The sequence below is a fragment of the Orycteropus afer genome, unplaced genomic scaffold (assembly GCF_000298275.1).
Source record: "Orycteropus afer afer isolate SDZICR_OR568_19922 unplaced genomic scaffold, OryAfe1.0 scaffold00872, whole genome shotgun sequence".
In the NCBI taxonomy this organism is placed as follows: domain Eukaryota; kingdom Metazoa; phylum Chordata; class Mammalia; order Tubulidentata; family Orycteropodidae; genus Orycteropus; species Orycteropus afer.
In genome coordinates, this window is record NW_006922459.1 from 66,193 (window position 1) to 80,290 (window position 14,098).

The window sequence follows — 14,098 nt, forward strand, 5'->3', positions numbered from 1 at the left end:
AGTCCACTTCTATATCCTTCCCTTCAAGGCTCAGGGGTCCAAGATTATCTTCTGTGTCTGTGTTAATTGGTTTCCCTTTTCTTTGTTGAAGAATGTCTGTGCAGTCTTTCTGCCTAGTCCACCATCTTGCTAGAATTCCGCTTTCTTCTGTGCCTGTTTCTCTGTGTATTTTCTGGTTTTGGAGGCCAGAAGTCTTAATCAATGTCAACCACCTATCACTAGACAAGACTACACCCACAACAAGTATTTTTGTTCTTCTTCCTTTTAAAAGCAAAATACAGCCAAATCATCATTGTAAATGTTAGGAAGTAATGTATTTACCTCTACATTGAAAAAACTATTCCACATGGATAACTCTTTATCAGCAAGATTAAAGGAAGGAACTATTGAAATAATTTACACAATGGCAGTGGATTTGGCTTTGGTTGTTAATGCTGTATCAGAAAAACTGAAATTGCATGTAAGCAGCACAGTCTTAGGGAGCTCTAGATAAATGAGAAAATTTATGATCACTAATTTACCTGATATAAAACACTCTGGTAGTGTAGTGCCTAAGGCACTTGACTGCTAACCAGAAGGCTGGTGGTTCAAACCTACCAGCCACTCCTCACAAGGAAGGTTGGGAAATATACTTCTGTAGTGATACTGCCTTGGAAACCCAAGGAGGGGTGACTATGAGTCAGGTCTGACTTGACGGCACATAATGATACCAAATTAATTTGAGAATCTCACATATCCATCTGGACCATTTACATTATCTTATTTTAAATGCATGACTACAAAATATATTTTACCCAATTTTGCATCATCTGTTTTAAGATAGAAAAATAAGATAAAAAATATATATATAGCTATAGATAAAGAGGGTCAGGGATGGAGAAGAGAAAGGAAAGTAGTAAGGTTAAGGGCTCTGGATAGTGTAGAGGCAAGTGCTCAGGATGGGTGAGGGGCAAAAAAAAAAAAAAAAGGTGAAAAGAAGAAGAAAAATAAACAAGAAAACCTACAATATCTGGGTATAGGTAAAAAAAAAAAAAAAAGGTGAAAAGAAGAGGAGATAATACACAAACCATGCACATATACACATAAACACACACATACACATACACACATTCCACCCTGTAACACTGTGTTTAATTTATAGGCAACTATGGAAGGGATCTCTGGTAGCATAGTGGCTAAGTCACTTGACTGCTAACCAGAAGGCTGGCAGTTCAAACCCACCAGCCACTCCTTGGAAGGAAGATGGGGCAATCTACTTCTGTAGTGATACTGCTTCAGAAACCCAAGGAGGGGTCGCTATGAGTCGGGGCCGACTCGACGGCACATAACAACAACAACAACAACCAAAAAGTCAGTAGTTCAAACCCACCAGCTGCTCTGTAGGAGAAAGATGTGGCAGGCTGCTTCCATAAAGATTTATAATCTTGGAAACTGTGGTAGTTAAGGTTATGTGTCAGCTTGGCTGGGCCTGGTTTGGAGTGGCTGGGTAGCTGGTTGTAGTTATTCCCCATGATGAGACTGGTAATCAACTCAGTGGTGAAATCTACTATGAGCAGCTGAGTAACTGGTTAGGGATGTGGTCTGCTTCCAGTACATAAGACGACACTTTGAGAAAGGTCTTGAGCTTCTTGGCACATTTGGAACCTGCATATGGCCAAGTCACCAGTGAGTGGCCTGCCACATTGTCTGCCAATATTGTGACTATTTCTGGACTTAAACTAGTGGACTGCTTTGTTGCTTGGTAATCTTTAGACTGTGCCATTTTACTTATTGACCTTGGGTTTGTCAGCCTCAGCAGCCAGCGGCTGCCAAAGAGATGCTTCCAGTGCCAGTGGCTTAGGAACAAGAGGCAGAGCTAAAGCCCAATGTCAAGAGGCCTTCACCCAACCCTTAAGCTGGCATTTTGACTTCAGACTTCTAGCCTCCTAATTAATGAGAATAAACTCCTATTTGTTAAAACCACCCACTTACAGTATTCCCATTTGAGTAGTTTAAGATAACCAGAACAGAAACCTTAAGAGACAGTTCTACTCTGTCCTAAATGGTTTCTGTGTGTCAGAATCAACTCAATGGCAATGGGGATTTTTTTGGTACAGTAGGATCAGGAATGCGTGGATGGTGCAAATGGTTAAGTGCTCAACTATTATCCAAAAGTTGGCGATTTGAACTCACACAGAGGGCTGTTGTTGTTGTTAGGTGCCATCAAGTCATCTCTGACTCATACCAACCCTATGCAGAGCAGAATGAAACACTGCCTGGTCCTGTGCCAGCTTCACGATCTCTGCTATACCTGAGCCCATCATTGCAGCCACTCTATTTGTCTCATTGAAGGCCTTTCCCTTCATCGATCCTCCACTTTACCAAACATGACATCCTTCTCCAGAGAATGGTCCTTCTGACAACATGACCAAAGTAGGTGAGGATAAATCTGGCCATTCTTGCTTCCAACGACCATTCCAACTGCACTTCTTCCAGGACAGATTTGTTAGTTCTTTTGGCAGTCTGTGGTACTTTCAATATTCTTCACCAACACCACAATTCAAAAGCAGCTACTCTTCTTCAGTCTTTATTATTCATTGCCTAGCTTTCACATGTATAAGAGGCAATTGAAAATACCATGGCTTGGGTTAGGTGCACCTTAATTTTCAAGGAGACTTCTTTGCTCTTCATCACTCAAAAGCAGTCCTTTGCAGCAGATTTTCCCAATGCAATATGTTGTCTGATGTCTTTACTGCTGCTTCTATTGGTGTTGATTGTACAGCCAAGTAATATGAAATCCTTGACAACTTCAATCTTTTCTCCATCCACCATGAAGCTATTTATTCGGCCCGTTGTAAGGATTTTTGTTTTCTTTATGCTGAAGTGTAATTCATATTACAGATTGTAGTCTTTAATCTTCATCAGTAAGTGCTTCAAGTCATCCTCATTTTCAGCAAGCTAAGTTGTGTCATATGCATATCACAGGTTGTTAAAGTCTTCCTCCAATCCTGATGCCACGTTCTTCTTCATATAATCCAGCTTCTTGGATTATTTGCTCAGTGTACAAGTTGAATAAATATGGTGAAAGGATACAACCTTGACACACTCCCTTCTTGATTTTGAACCATGCAATATCCCCTTGTTCTGTTCAAATGACAGCCTCCTCATCTATGTACAGGCTCCTCATGTGTACAATCAAGTGTTCTGGAATTCTCATTCTTCTCAATGTAATCCACAATTTGTTATGATCCACACAGTCAAATGCTTTTGCATAGTCAATAAAATACAAGTAAACATCTTTCAGGTATTCTTTGCTTTCAGCCAAGATCCATCTGAAATCAGCAATGATATCCCTCATTCCACATCCTCTTCTGAATCCATCTTGCATTTATGGAAGCTCTCTGTCAATATACTGCTATAACCAATGGACCATGCACAATGTTCAGAGTGACCATGGCAAAAAGATAAGGCAATATGAAGGTCACAGGCTTGAAAATCCTATGGAGCAGTTATACTCATACATAGGTTTGTCACAAGTTTAAAGTAACTTAACGACACTGGTTTGATTTTTTTTTTTTTTTTTTGGTTATGTTTAGGGTCAAGCCTACAGAAGGTGAGAAATGGATCCTAATCATATCTTAATTTGACTTGCTCCATGTGACTAAATCTATAAAAGTTAGTTTGTATTTCCTTTCCAACAGTCTTAAAGATAAACCAATTCACAGTTGAAGACAGTGAATCTTTCCTGCAGCCTCTAGAGGAATTTCTTAATTCCTCTTAAGATAATAGTTTTTACCTTTAATTTATGTTGAGTTTGGTGTTCTTAGCTTACTTGTCTAGTAGTCATGAACCTAAGCTAAAGAGGGGTTTATTAGAGAATAATGAGGGCATGGAGTGAGATGCTGAGAAAGCTTCCTTGGAAGCTTAGCTTGGGAACCTAGAAAACATATTTACATACTCTTTGATAGTGTTAGCTCTTCAATTAAAAACAAACAAAAGGTTGTTGTCAAGTCCACTCCGACCCTGGCAACCCCATATGTGTCGAGTAAAATTGTTCTCCACAGGGTTTGCAATAGCTGATTTTTTGGAAGTGGATCACCGGGCCTTTCTTTCAAGGTCCCTCTGGGTGGATTCCAATCTCCTACCTTTTGTTAGCAGCTGAGCACATTAACTGCTTTCAGCAGCCATAGACTCTCTTCAAAAATTATAGAACAAAATATGGTTGGGTTGCAACTTAAATGTCTACAAGGTAAAGCAGTTATCTCTATTAGTTGTTGATTAACACTGCATTACATCTTGGGTTTAATACAAATGCAGTGTTAAATTATTCTTAAAGTTGAGCCAAGCATCATGTATTACTTAGAGTAGCTCACCTAAGCCCTTTTGTAAAAAGCAATAAAATTCTTCATCATAAGTGGTAGACAAACACAATTTTATCATCTGTCATTGCTATTGAGACATGCACACACACACACACACACACACAAACCCACTGCCGTCAAGTTAATTCCAACTCATAAGATCCTATAGGACAGAGTAGAACTGCCTCATAGGGTTTCTAAGGCTGTAAATCTTTACAGAAACAAACCGCCACATCTGTCCTCTGGAGTGACTAATGGGTTTGAACTGCCAATCTTTTGGTTAGCAACCAAATGCTTTACTCACTATACCACCAAAACTCCACATTAAAATAGGCCACCTTGGAACTGACAGAAGTGAACATTAAAACAGAGCAATTATGTTTTTTGATACATCATCAATGATGAGTTTTTATTGCAGTTTTGATTTTCTTGCTTGGAGTGGTAATAGCCTATAATTAATAAAATGTATAAATGAAATAAAGACTTTTTGAACCAGAAAACCAAGTGAATATGGTTCTATTCTTGAAGCCAAAATTGGTCCACAACCCCATGTCCTTCATTAGTTCTGCTAGTAAGCATGATTCATATTCTGTTTTTAAAATTTGTAGAATTGCAGCTAAATTGAAACTTGTAGCAGGTCCCATTACCCATGTGCAGTGTGAGGGTGCATTTGAAGTCCATATCAATCAATTCAAAATGCTTGCAGTACTTCTGTATTTTTTTTCCCTTTTTCATATTCCTCTTCTCTCCTGCTTTGTAGTGACTGGATTTATCACTAAGGATCAGGCGTAAGAATCAATCCTTAACAAATGTATTTTGGGATCCTAGATGAAATGTAAAAATAGTTTAATTTATAATTTTAAAAGCAATGAAATTGATTTCAGAAAACATATGAAGTTTATTTTTTTAAGTAGATACACAAGCAAGTGAATTTAAGACATACACTTCTGTAATGTTTTTAATGCCTTCCCCATTCACCAGGATACACATCTGTAGGATATTTATTTACAGACAATGTATCTATTTACAAATGATAGTGTTGTTCATGATTTAGAGAAATGTTAAGATTATTAAAATCCTTCAAAACCAACTAAAATATCAACATATTTGAAAATAAGTCTGTTAGAAGTAAAAATAACAAGTAATCAGGGCAATAAAATAATTACCATAGTAGATGGAGTGGTGTTCTGGTCACCTAGTATCACTCTGACAGAAATATACCACAAATGGGATGGCCTTAACAAACAGGAATTTATTCTGACAATTTGGAGCCTTTAAGTCTGAGTTCCAAGTACCAGGCTCTAGGAGTTGGGTGAAAGCCCCTCGACCTTGGACTTCAGCTCTGTCTCTTGCTTCCAGCCTACTGAAGCTAGAGGCATCTCTTCTCTCAGGCAGCTACAGGCTGCTGAGGCTAATAAGCCCAAGGTTGATAAACAAAATGGCACAGTCCTGATGTTACTAAACCACATGGCAGGACATTCATTCAAGTCCATTGAAAGTCCCAAGGTTGGCAGAGCATGGCAGGCTGCTGAACAATGATACAAGCATGCCATAAGCTAGAGACCATTCCCAAAGCTGTTTCTTATATATGGGAGGCAGACTACCTACCCAAAGCAGCTACTCAGCTGCTCACAGTAGATTCCACCATGGAGTTGATTACCAGTCTCATCAAGGGGAATATTATATCCAGCTGCCCAGCCACTCAGGCAGGCCCAGTCAAGTTGACACACAAACTTAACCACCACAAGTGGTGAGACCATGAGTTTTTATAAATTCTGCTTTAATCATTTTTGAGCAAATTTTTGAGAAATTTTTCAAAATTTTGAGCAATTTTGAAAAAAAATTTCAAAATTTTGAGGACTCCTACCAAGTCCTCTAAAGATTTTGTTGTTGTGTGTCATTGGGTCAATTCCAACTCATAGTGGTTCTATGCTTGCTGAAAGTGAGGATGACTTAAGTCACCTACTGATGAAGGTTGAAGAATACAGTCTGCAGTATGGATTACATCTCAACATAAAGAAAACAAAAATCCTCACAACTGGACCAATGAGCAGCATCACAATAAATGGAAAGAAGATTGAAGTTGTCAAGGAATTCACATTGCTTGGTTCTACAATCGATGCCAACGGAAGCAGCAGTCAGGACATTAGACGACGTGTAGCATTGGGAAAGTCAACTGCGAAGGAACTGTTTCAAGTGCTGAGGAGCAAGGATACCTCCTTGAGGACTAAGGTGCTCCTGACACAAGCCATGATATTTCCAATCGCCGAATATGCATGTGAGAGCTGGACAATGAATAAGGAAGACTGAAGAAGAGTTGAGGCTTTTGAGTTGTGGTGCTGGGGAAGAATGCTGAAAGTACCATGGACTGCTAAAAGAACTAACAGATCTGTCCTGGAGGAAGTGCAGGCAGAATGCTCCTTGGAAGCAAGAATGGCCAGACTTCGCCTCACCTATTTTGGTCATGTTGTAAGAAGGGACCATTCCCTGGAGAAGGATGTCATGCTTGGTAGGGTGGAGGTCAACGAAAGAGGGGGAGGCCTTCAAGGAGATGGATTGATGCGGTGGCTGCGATGATGGGCTCAAGTATAGCAGGGATTGTGGGGCTGGCGCGGGATCGGGCAGTGTTTCGTTCTGCTGTGCATGGGGTCGCTATGAGTCGGAAATGACTCGACGGCACTTAACAACAACAACAACAACAGTGGTTCTATATGATAGAGTAAAATTGTCTCATAGGGTTTCCAAGGCTGTAATCTTTACAGGAACAGATTGCCAGGTGTTTCTTCACACAGATTTACTGGGTGGGTTCAAACCACCGATCATTTGGTTAGCAGCTGAACATTTAACTACTGGGCCACCAGGACTCCTTAAAGATTGCAAATGATCCTAAGTAATACGTGTCTGTCAAGTTATTTGTAAATGTGACTTTACCAACAGCTGAGCCCTTGTTCTGTGCATATTGTGGGTGCTCACATCCTAAGTTGAGTGGCATGCTTTATTTCAAAGTTGACAAATGGCTGAATTCCAGTATTTTGTTGATGATCTTGTCTTAGCATTTATGTTACTTATGGTTTGCAGGTATCGTTTATAAAATTTTTCACAAGGTTGGATGTGCCAAGTATGTGAGCTGTAATGAATATTAAAAACAGTTACTTCTCTGGAATTGGTGCCAAATGCTGGTCAGTGGAATACATTACCAGGAAAAGTTGAAGATTTTGTAGAAACTATTTAGGGCATTCTCACCTAAAGAGAAGAGAGTGAACAATATGAATTATCCTACTTCCTCCTCATTCTGTGAAATTCCAAAACACGGACCCATGTTGTTGTTTTTCTTTTGTTTTGAAGATTTCTCAGTAGCATTTATTTTTCTGGGTAATTTAATAGCTGATGATATTTAACTAGGGGGGCAGCATATTAAACACATGCAAATGTTTCTCAACTTGCTCTGAATTATACTAAATGCAATGGTATGTAGTTTGTATGTGAAATGTGTAAATCTGTTCAAGGGAAAAATAGCTTAGGTGGAAAGTGGGATAGAAAGTAGTAAGAAAGCTTTCCTAACCTCTTTGCTAAGCTTGATGTACTGAATTCAGTGGACTCATTTGTGATGTGTCACTGTAAGAAATTTAAGGTATACAAATGATAAAATAGAGTTTGTTTATGACCACAAATATAATTAAATGTTTAGCTGGAAAAAGAAGCACTGGTGGCATAGTGCCTAAGGCATTTGAATGCTAACCAGAATGTTGGTGGTTCAAACCCACCAGCCACTCCACAGAAGGAAGACCGGGCAATCTACTTCCATAAAGATTACTGCCTTGGAAATCCAAAGAGGGTCACTATGAGTCAGAATTGACTTGATGGCAGTGAGTTTTTGTTAGTTTATTTAACTAGAAAAAAAAAGTGTAAAGATAATAATGGTTTAATTGCTCTCAAACCTAAATTGATAATCTCATTCTTGTGAGAGATGTATCCTTAGGTAGGAATATGAGCACACAGGTGAGAAAGTTATCATCTAAAAAGACAGGGTGAGTCACCACTTCCTGAGGTAAGTTGTGAGTTTCAGGCCTCTTTTATATCATATGTGAAGTGATTTTCTATGACTATGTTGTCTTTGTCAATTGTTGTCAAGTTGGCACCTGACTCATGATGGCACCATGTACAACAGAACTAAACATTGTACAATCTGTATGATCAGTTATGGGTCAGATTGCTGTGACTCACAGAGTTTTCACTGGCTGATTTTCAGAAGTACATCACCAGGCCTCTCATACTAGTCCATCTTAATCTGGAAGGAAGCTCCACTAACACCTGTTGAGCATAATAGTAATATTCAAGGTTCTACTGACAGACAGGTGGTGGCTGTGCATAGGTACATTGACCAGGAATCAAACCCAGATCTTCCATGTGGAATGCAAGAGTTTTATCACTGAACCACACCTGCTATCTCCAAAATCCCTTCTACCTTGAAATACTAGGATTCCAAATGGATTATTTGAAAAATAAAGGAATTCGAGTCCCAGTAATGGCTTAGAAGTTTTCATATGAAAGGCAGACTTTACATAAATAGTTATTCAACAGAAATTAAGCAACCGACAATGAGACACCTGTCAGAATGACATTAACACCAAGTATTTAAATGCCACTCAAAAGCAGTGTTGATTCTTGTGACCATGTCCACTTTTTTCAGCACTTCTTGAATGACCATTTCACACTAATTCTTTGCTAAGGAGCACTAATGGCACAGTGGTTAACAGCTCAGCCACTAACTGAAAGGTTGGCAGTTCAAACCAACTAGCGGCTCTGCAGGAGAAAGATGAGGCATTCAGCTTCCACAAAGATTTACAGGCTTGGAAACCCTATGGGAGAAGTCCTACTCTGTTTCATAGGGTTGTTATGAGTCAGAATTGATGGCAACAGGTAAGAGGAACTCCTTGCTACTCAGAGATGACAAGGGGATACAGTCTCTCTTTTTCTCTTGCTAAAGTATTTTGGGGAGGGCAATCAGAAATGAGGTCTTACTGCTTCTCATGGAGGACTATTACCTGTTTTCACTGGGATGTTGGTCCCATCATCTCCACCAAGAGCTCATAATCAATCACTACTTAAGGGGATGGGAGAGGGACCCCTGCAGAGTGATATAGGGGGATGGTCACATCCCTTTCTCAGAATCCTCCTGACCTGATGCTTTTCTCCAATCATATACACAATGAAATCCTTTTACTGAGAGAATAGCTATATCTCAAAACCCATGAAAGAAGAAGGTCTCATGAAATGTGTACTAATTGCCAGATAGCTCCCTCTTCATCATTTCCTCTTTAGTTGCCCATAAACCCCTGAAAGTTCCTCGTCATATGTCTACCTCCTTCCTTTCAAATTAGGAAACTCTTAAAGAGGTTTCCCCTTTTGTTTTCTTTTGAATTTTGCCAGCTATCATACTCTAGCCTTTGCCTAGATGCAAATGAAAACACTCTTTGCTCAAGATATTACTAATTCCTGGTGGCAAGTGGTAGGTTCTGGCCCCATGAGCAAGGATAAGCACTCTGATGCTAGTTTAGTCTGTCCATTGTGGAGAGCTGTAGCAGATTTTCTCCTAGATATCTAACAAGCAGCATGCTCATCTTGCCAAGGGATCACTAATTTGTCTTTGTAGTGAGCATTCTAGGCTAATTTGAGGAAAGGAGAGCTTAACATAACTTTGGCCCTGTACCTTGCAACAGAATAATCCTTACTCTACAGTGATAAATATTTTCATCCTCCAAAATGAGCATTTCTCAACAGTGACATTGAGAAATATTTCTTTCTTCTTGGGGGCTTTCTTGTGCATTGTATGAAGCTTACAGCATCCCTGTCCTCTACAAACTATGTGCCAGTAGCAATCTCAACTTGCAACAATCAAATATATTGCCAGACATTAAATGATTGCTGAGAGGCACGGTTGCCCCAGTTGAGAACCACTGTCTTAGACTTTTCTTACTTTACAAGAATTTTGACAATAGCTGTATATGAATTCCTCTTATCTATCTCAGTTGTCACCACTGATTAGCTTTTGTTTTCTGTTTCCAAATTGCTTCACTCTCAGTCTATTCAACAAAACTGAAGTGAATACATCATGCTTAAAATTAAAATGCCAAGGAGTGTTATGAAATGGGTTTAGCAAAGCCCAAAGTACACCCCACTATTACAATACTTTTCAGAAACTTGCATTTACCTTAGCCTGATAAGTCAACATTTAATTGCTCAGCTGTTAGACATTCTCTTTTATAGGCAGAACTCTTCTAGGGAATAGAGTTGTTCACACAAACACCCCACAGTTCTTCCTGTATTCTGACTCAAATTCTCTGTCTCAGTTGGGTTCATATTATAGTCCCTGGAGGGCCCACGAAAAGCTAGGTTTTTTTCCTCACAATACAAAAATACTTATGAAATCATATGTAGGTGTTCTATGTACATATGCAGTGCAGTGAATTACTTGATATGGTTTTTCTAGCCATAGTCTCTGTAACTCCCACTAGATTACTGGGTTGTTGTTGTTAGGTGCCATCGAGTTGCTTCCAACTCATAGCGACCCTATGCACAGGAGAATGAAACACTGCCCAGTCCCGCGCCAGCTCCACGATACTTGCTGTACTTGAGCCCATCACCAAAGCCACTGTGTCAATCCGTCTTGTTGAGGGCCTTCCCCTCCTTCATGGACCAACCACCTTACCAAGCATGACATCCTTCTCCAGGAAATGGTCTCTTCTGACAACATGACCAAAGTAGGTGAGACAAAGTCTGGCCATTCTCGCCTCCAAGAAGCATTCTGGCTGCACTTTCTCCAGGACAGATCTGTTAGTTCTTTCAGCAGTCCATGGTACTCTCAGCATTCTTCACCAGCATCACAACTCAAAAGTATCATTTCTTCTATGGTCCTCCTCATTCAATGTCCAGCTTTCACATGCATATGAGGTGACTAAAAATACCATGGCTTGTGTTCAGGCACACCTTAGTCATCAAGGAGACATCTTTGCTTTTCAGCACTTGAAAGAGGTCCTTTGGACCTGATTTACCCAGTGCTATATGTCACCTGATGTCTTGACTGCTGCTTCTATTGGCGTCAATTGTAGAACCAAGCAATGTGAAATCTTTGACAACTTCAAAAATCTTTTCTCCATTTATTGTGATGCTGCTTATAGGTCCAGTTGTGAGGACTTTTGTTTTCTTTATATTGAGATGTAATCCATACTGCAGACTGTATTCTTCAATTTTCATCAGTAAATGCTTTAAGTCATCCTCACTTTCAGGAAGTAAATTTGTGTCGCCAGCATATCTCAGGTTGTTCATGAGTCTTCCTCCAATCCTGATGCCATGTTCTTCTTCATATACTCCAGCTTCTAGGATTATTTGCTCAGCATATAGATTAAATAAGTATGGTGAAAGGATACAACGCTGATGTGCTCTCTTCTTGATTTTAAACCATGTAGTGTCCACTTGTTCCATTTGAATGACAGCCTCTTTGTCTATATACAGGTTCCTCATGAGTACAATTAAGTGTTCTGGAATTCCCATTCTTTTTAATGTGACCCACAATTTGTTATGATCCACACAATCAAATGCCTTCACATAGTCAGTAAAACAAGTAAACATCTTTCTGGTATTCTTTGCTTTGAACCAAGATCCATCTGACATCAGCAATGATATTCCTTATTCCACGTCCTTTTCTGAATCCAGCTTGCATTTCTGGAAGTTCGCTGTCAATATATTCCTGCAACTGTTTTTGAATTATCTTCAGTAAGATTTTACTTGCATGTGATATTAATGATATTGTTTGATAATTTCCACATTCTGTGGGATCATCTTTCTTTGGGATGGATATAAACATGGATATCTTCCAGTCAGTTGGCCAGGTAGCTATCTTCCAAATCTCTTGGCATAACTAAGTGAGTGCCTCCAGTGGGGCATCCATTTATTGAAACTTCTCGGTGAGTATTCCATCAATTCCTGGTGCCTCATTCTTTGCCAATTCCTTCAGTGCAGCTTCAACCTCTTCCTTCAATACCATTGGTTCTTGAACATATGCCACTTCCTGCAATGGATGAAGATCAACCACTTCTTTTTGGTACAGTGAATCTGGGTATTCATCCATCTTCTTTTGATGCTTCTTGTTTCATTCAATATTTTGCCCATAGAATCTTTCAGTATTGCAATGTGAGATTTAAATATTTTCCTCAGTTCTTTCAGCCTGAGAAATGACAAGCATGTTCTTCCCTTTTGGTTTTTTAACACTAGGTTTTTGCACATTTCATTATAGTAATTGCCTTTGTCTGCTTGAGCTGTTCTTTGAAATCTTCTGTTTAGTTCTTTTGTCTTGTAATTTCTTCCATTTGCTTTAGCTACTCTCTACTCAGAAGGAAGATAGGGAAATCTACTTCTGTAGTGATACTGCCTCAGAAAACCAAGGAGGGGTCACTATGAGTCAGGTCTGACTCAACGGCACATAACAACAACAACAACTCTCTACTCATGGGCAATTTTCAGAGTTTCTTCTGACATGTATTTTGGCTTTTTTTTTTCCCTTCTCATCTTTTTAATGACCTCTTGCTTTCTTCATGGATGATGTTCTTGATGTCATACCATAATTATTCTGGTTTTCCATCATTGGTGTTCAATGTGTCAAATCTATTCTTTAGATGGTCTCTAAATTTAGGAAGGATATATTCAAGATCATATTTTGGCTCTTGTGGACTTGTTTTAATGTCTTCAATTTCAACAGTTGAATTTGCATATGACCAGTTGATGGTCTGTTCCACAATCAGCTCCTGGCCTTGTTTTGGTTAAAGATATTGAGCTTTTCCATTGCCTCTTGACACAGAAGTAGTCAATCTGATTCCTGTGTATTCCATCTTGTGATGTCCATGTGTATAGCCACTGTTTGTGTTGTTGAAAAAGGTGTTTGCAATGGGTAAGTCATTGGTCTTGCAACATTCTTTTTTTTTTTTTTTTTTAGTTTATTTTTCATTGTGATTTGGGTGAAGGTTTACAGAGCAAATTCACTTTCCATGCAGCAGTTCACATATATTTTGTCTCATGATAGTGACCACAGTTTACCACAATGCAACAGCTCCCCTCCCACTTCCTCCCCATAGTTACCTCTTCCCTGTGTCCATCCCTCCATGCACTCCTGCCCCCTGATCTGTCTCCCTGTGCAAAAGCAGCCCTTCTTTCTCCCATGATTGTTCTCTCCAAGGAGTGTATCTACTTGAGGTAAGTGTTCAACTCATATGCCTGTCTTTTCTTTGGCTGGAAACCACAGGTGTGGGTTTAATTCTAGATCTGAAGGGCAGCTGGAGGCCATAGTCTCAGTGGTTCCACCAGGCTCTATTGGACCAGCAAACCTGGTCCCCTCCTTTATTTCTCCAAATTATTTTGAGTTTTGTTCCACAATGTTCTCCCTTTCTATCAAGGATCTCCTACATAGATCCCCTTCCAAGTGGATGACAGTGGTAGCCAGACACCATCTAGTTCTTCTGGTCTCATAGTCACATAGGCTACAGATTGGATGGTGTACCAGTTGCTAGGACTAATTGTTTCCATGAATTTTATTTTTCTTCATTCTTCTTTTCTCTGGGCGAGGAGAGACCCATTGTTGCATCTAGATTGCAGCTTGCTAGCTTTTAAGATTCCAGTCGCTACTCACCAAAGTAGGAGGTGGAACAATGTTTTGTATAGTATGTTATGCCAATGATCTTGATGTCCCCTATGACTATGGTCCCAAG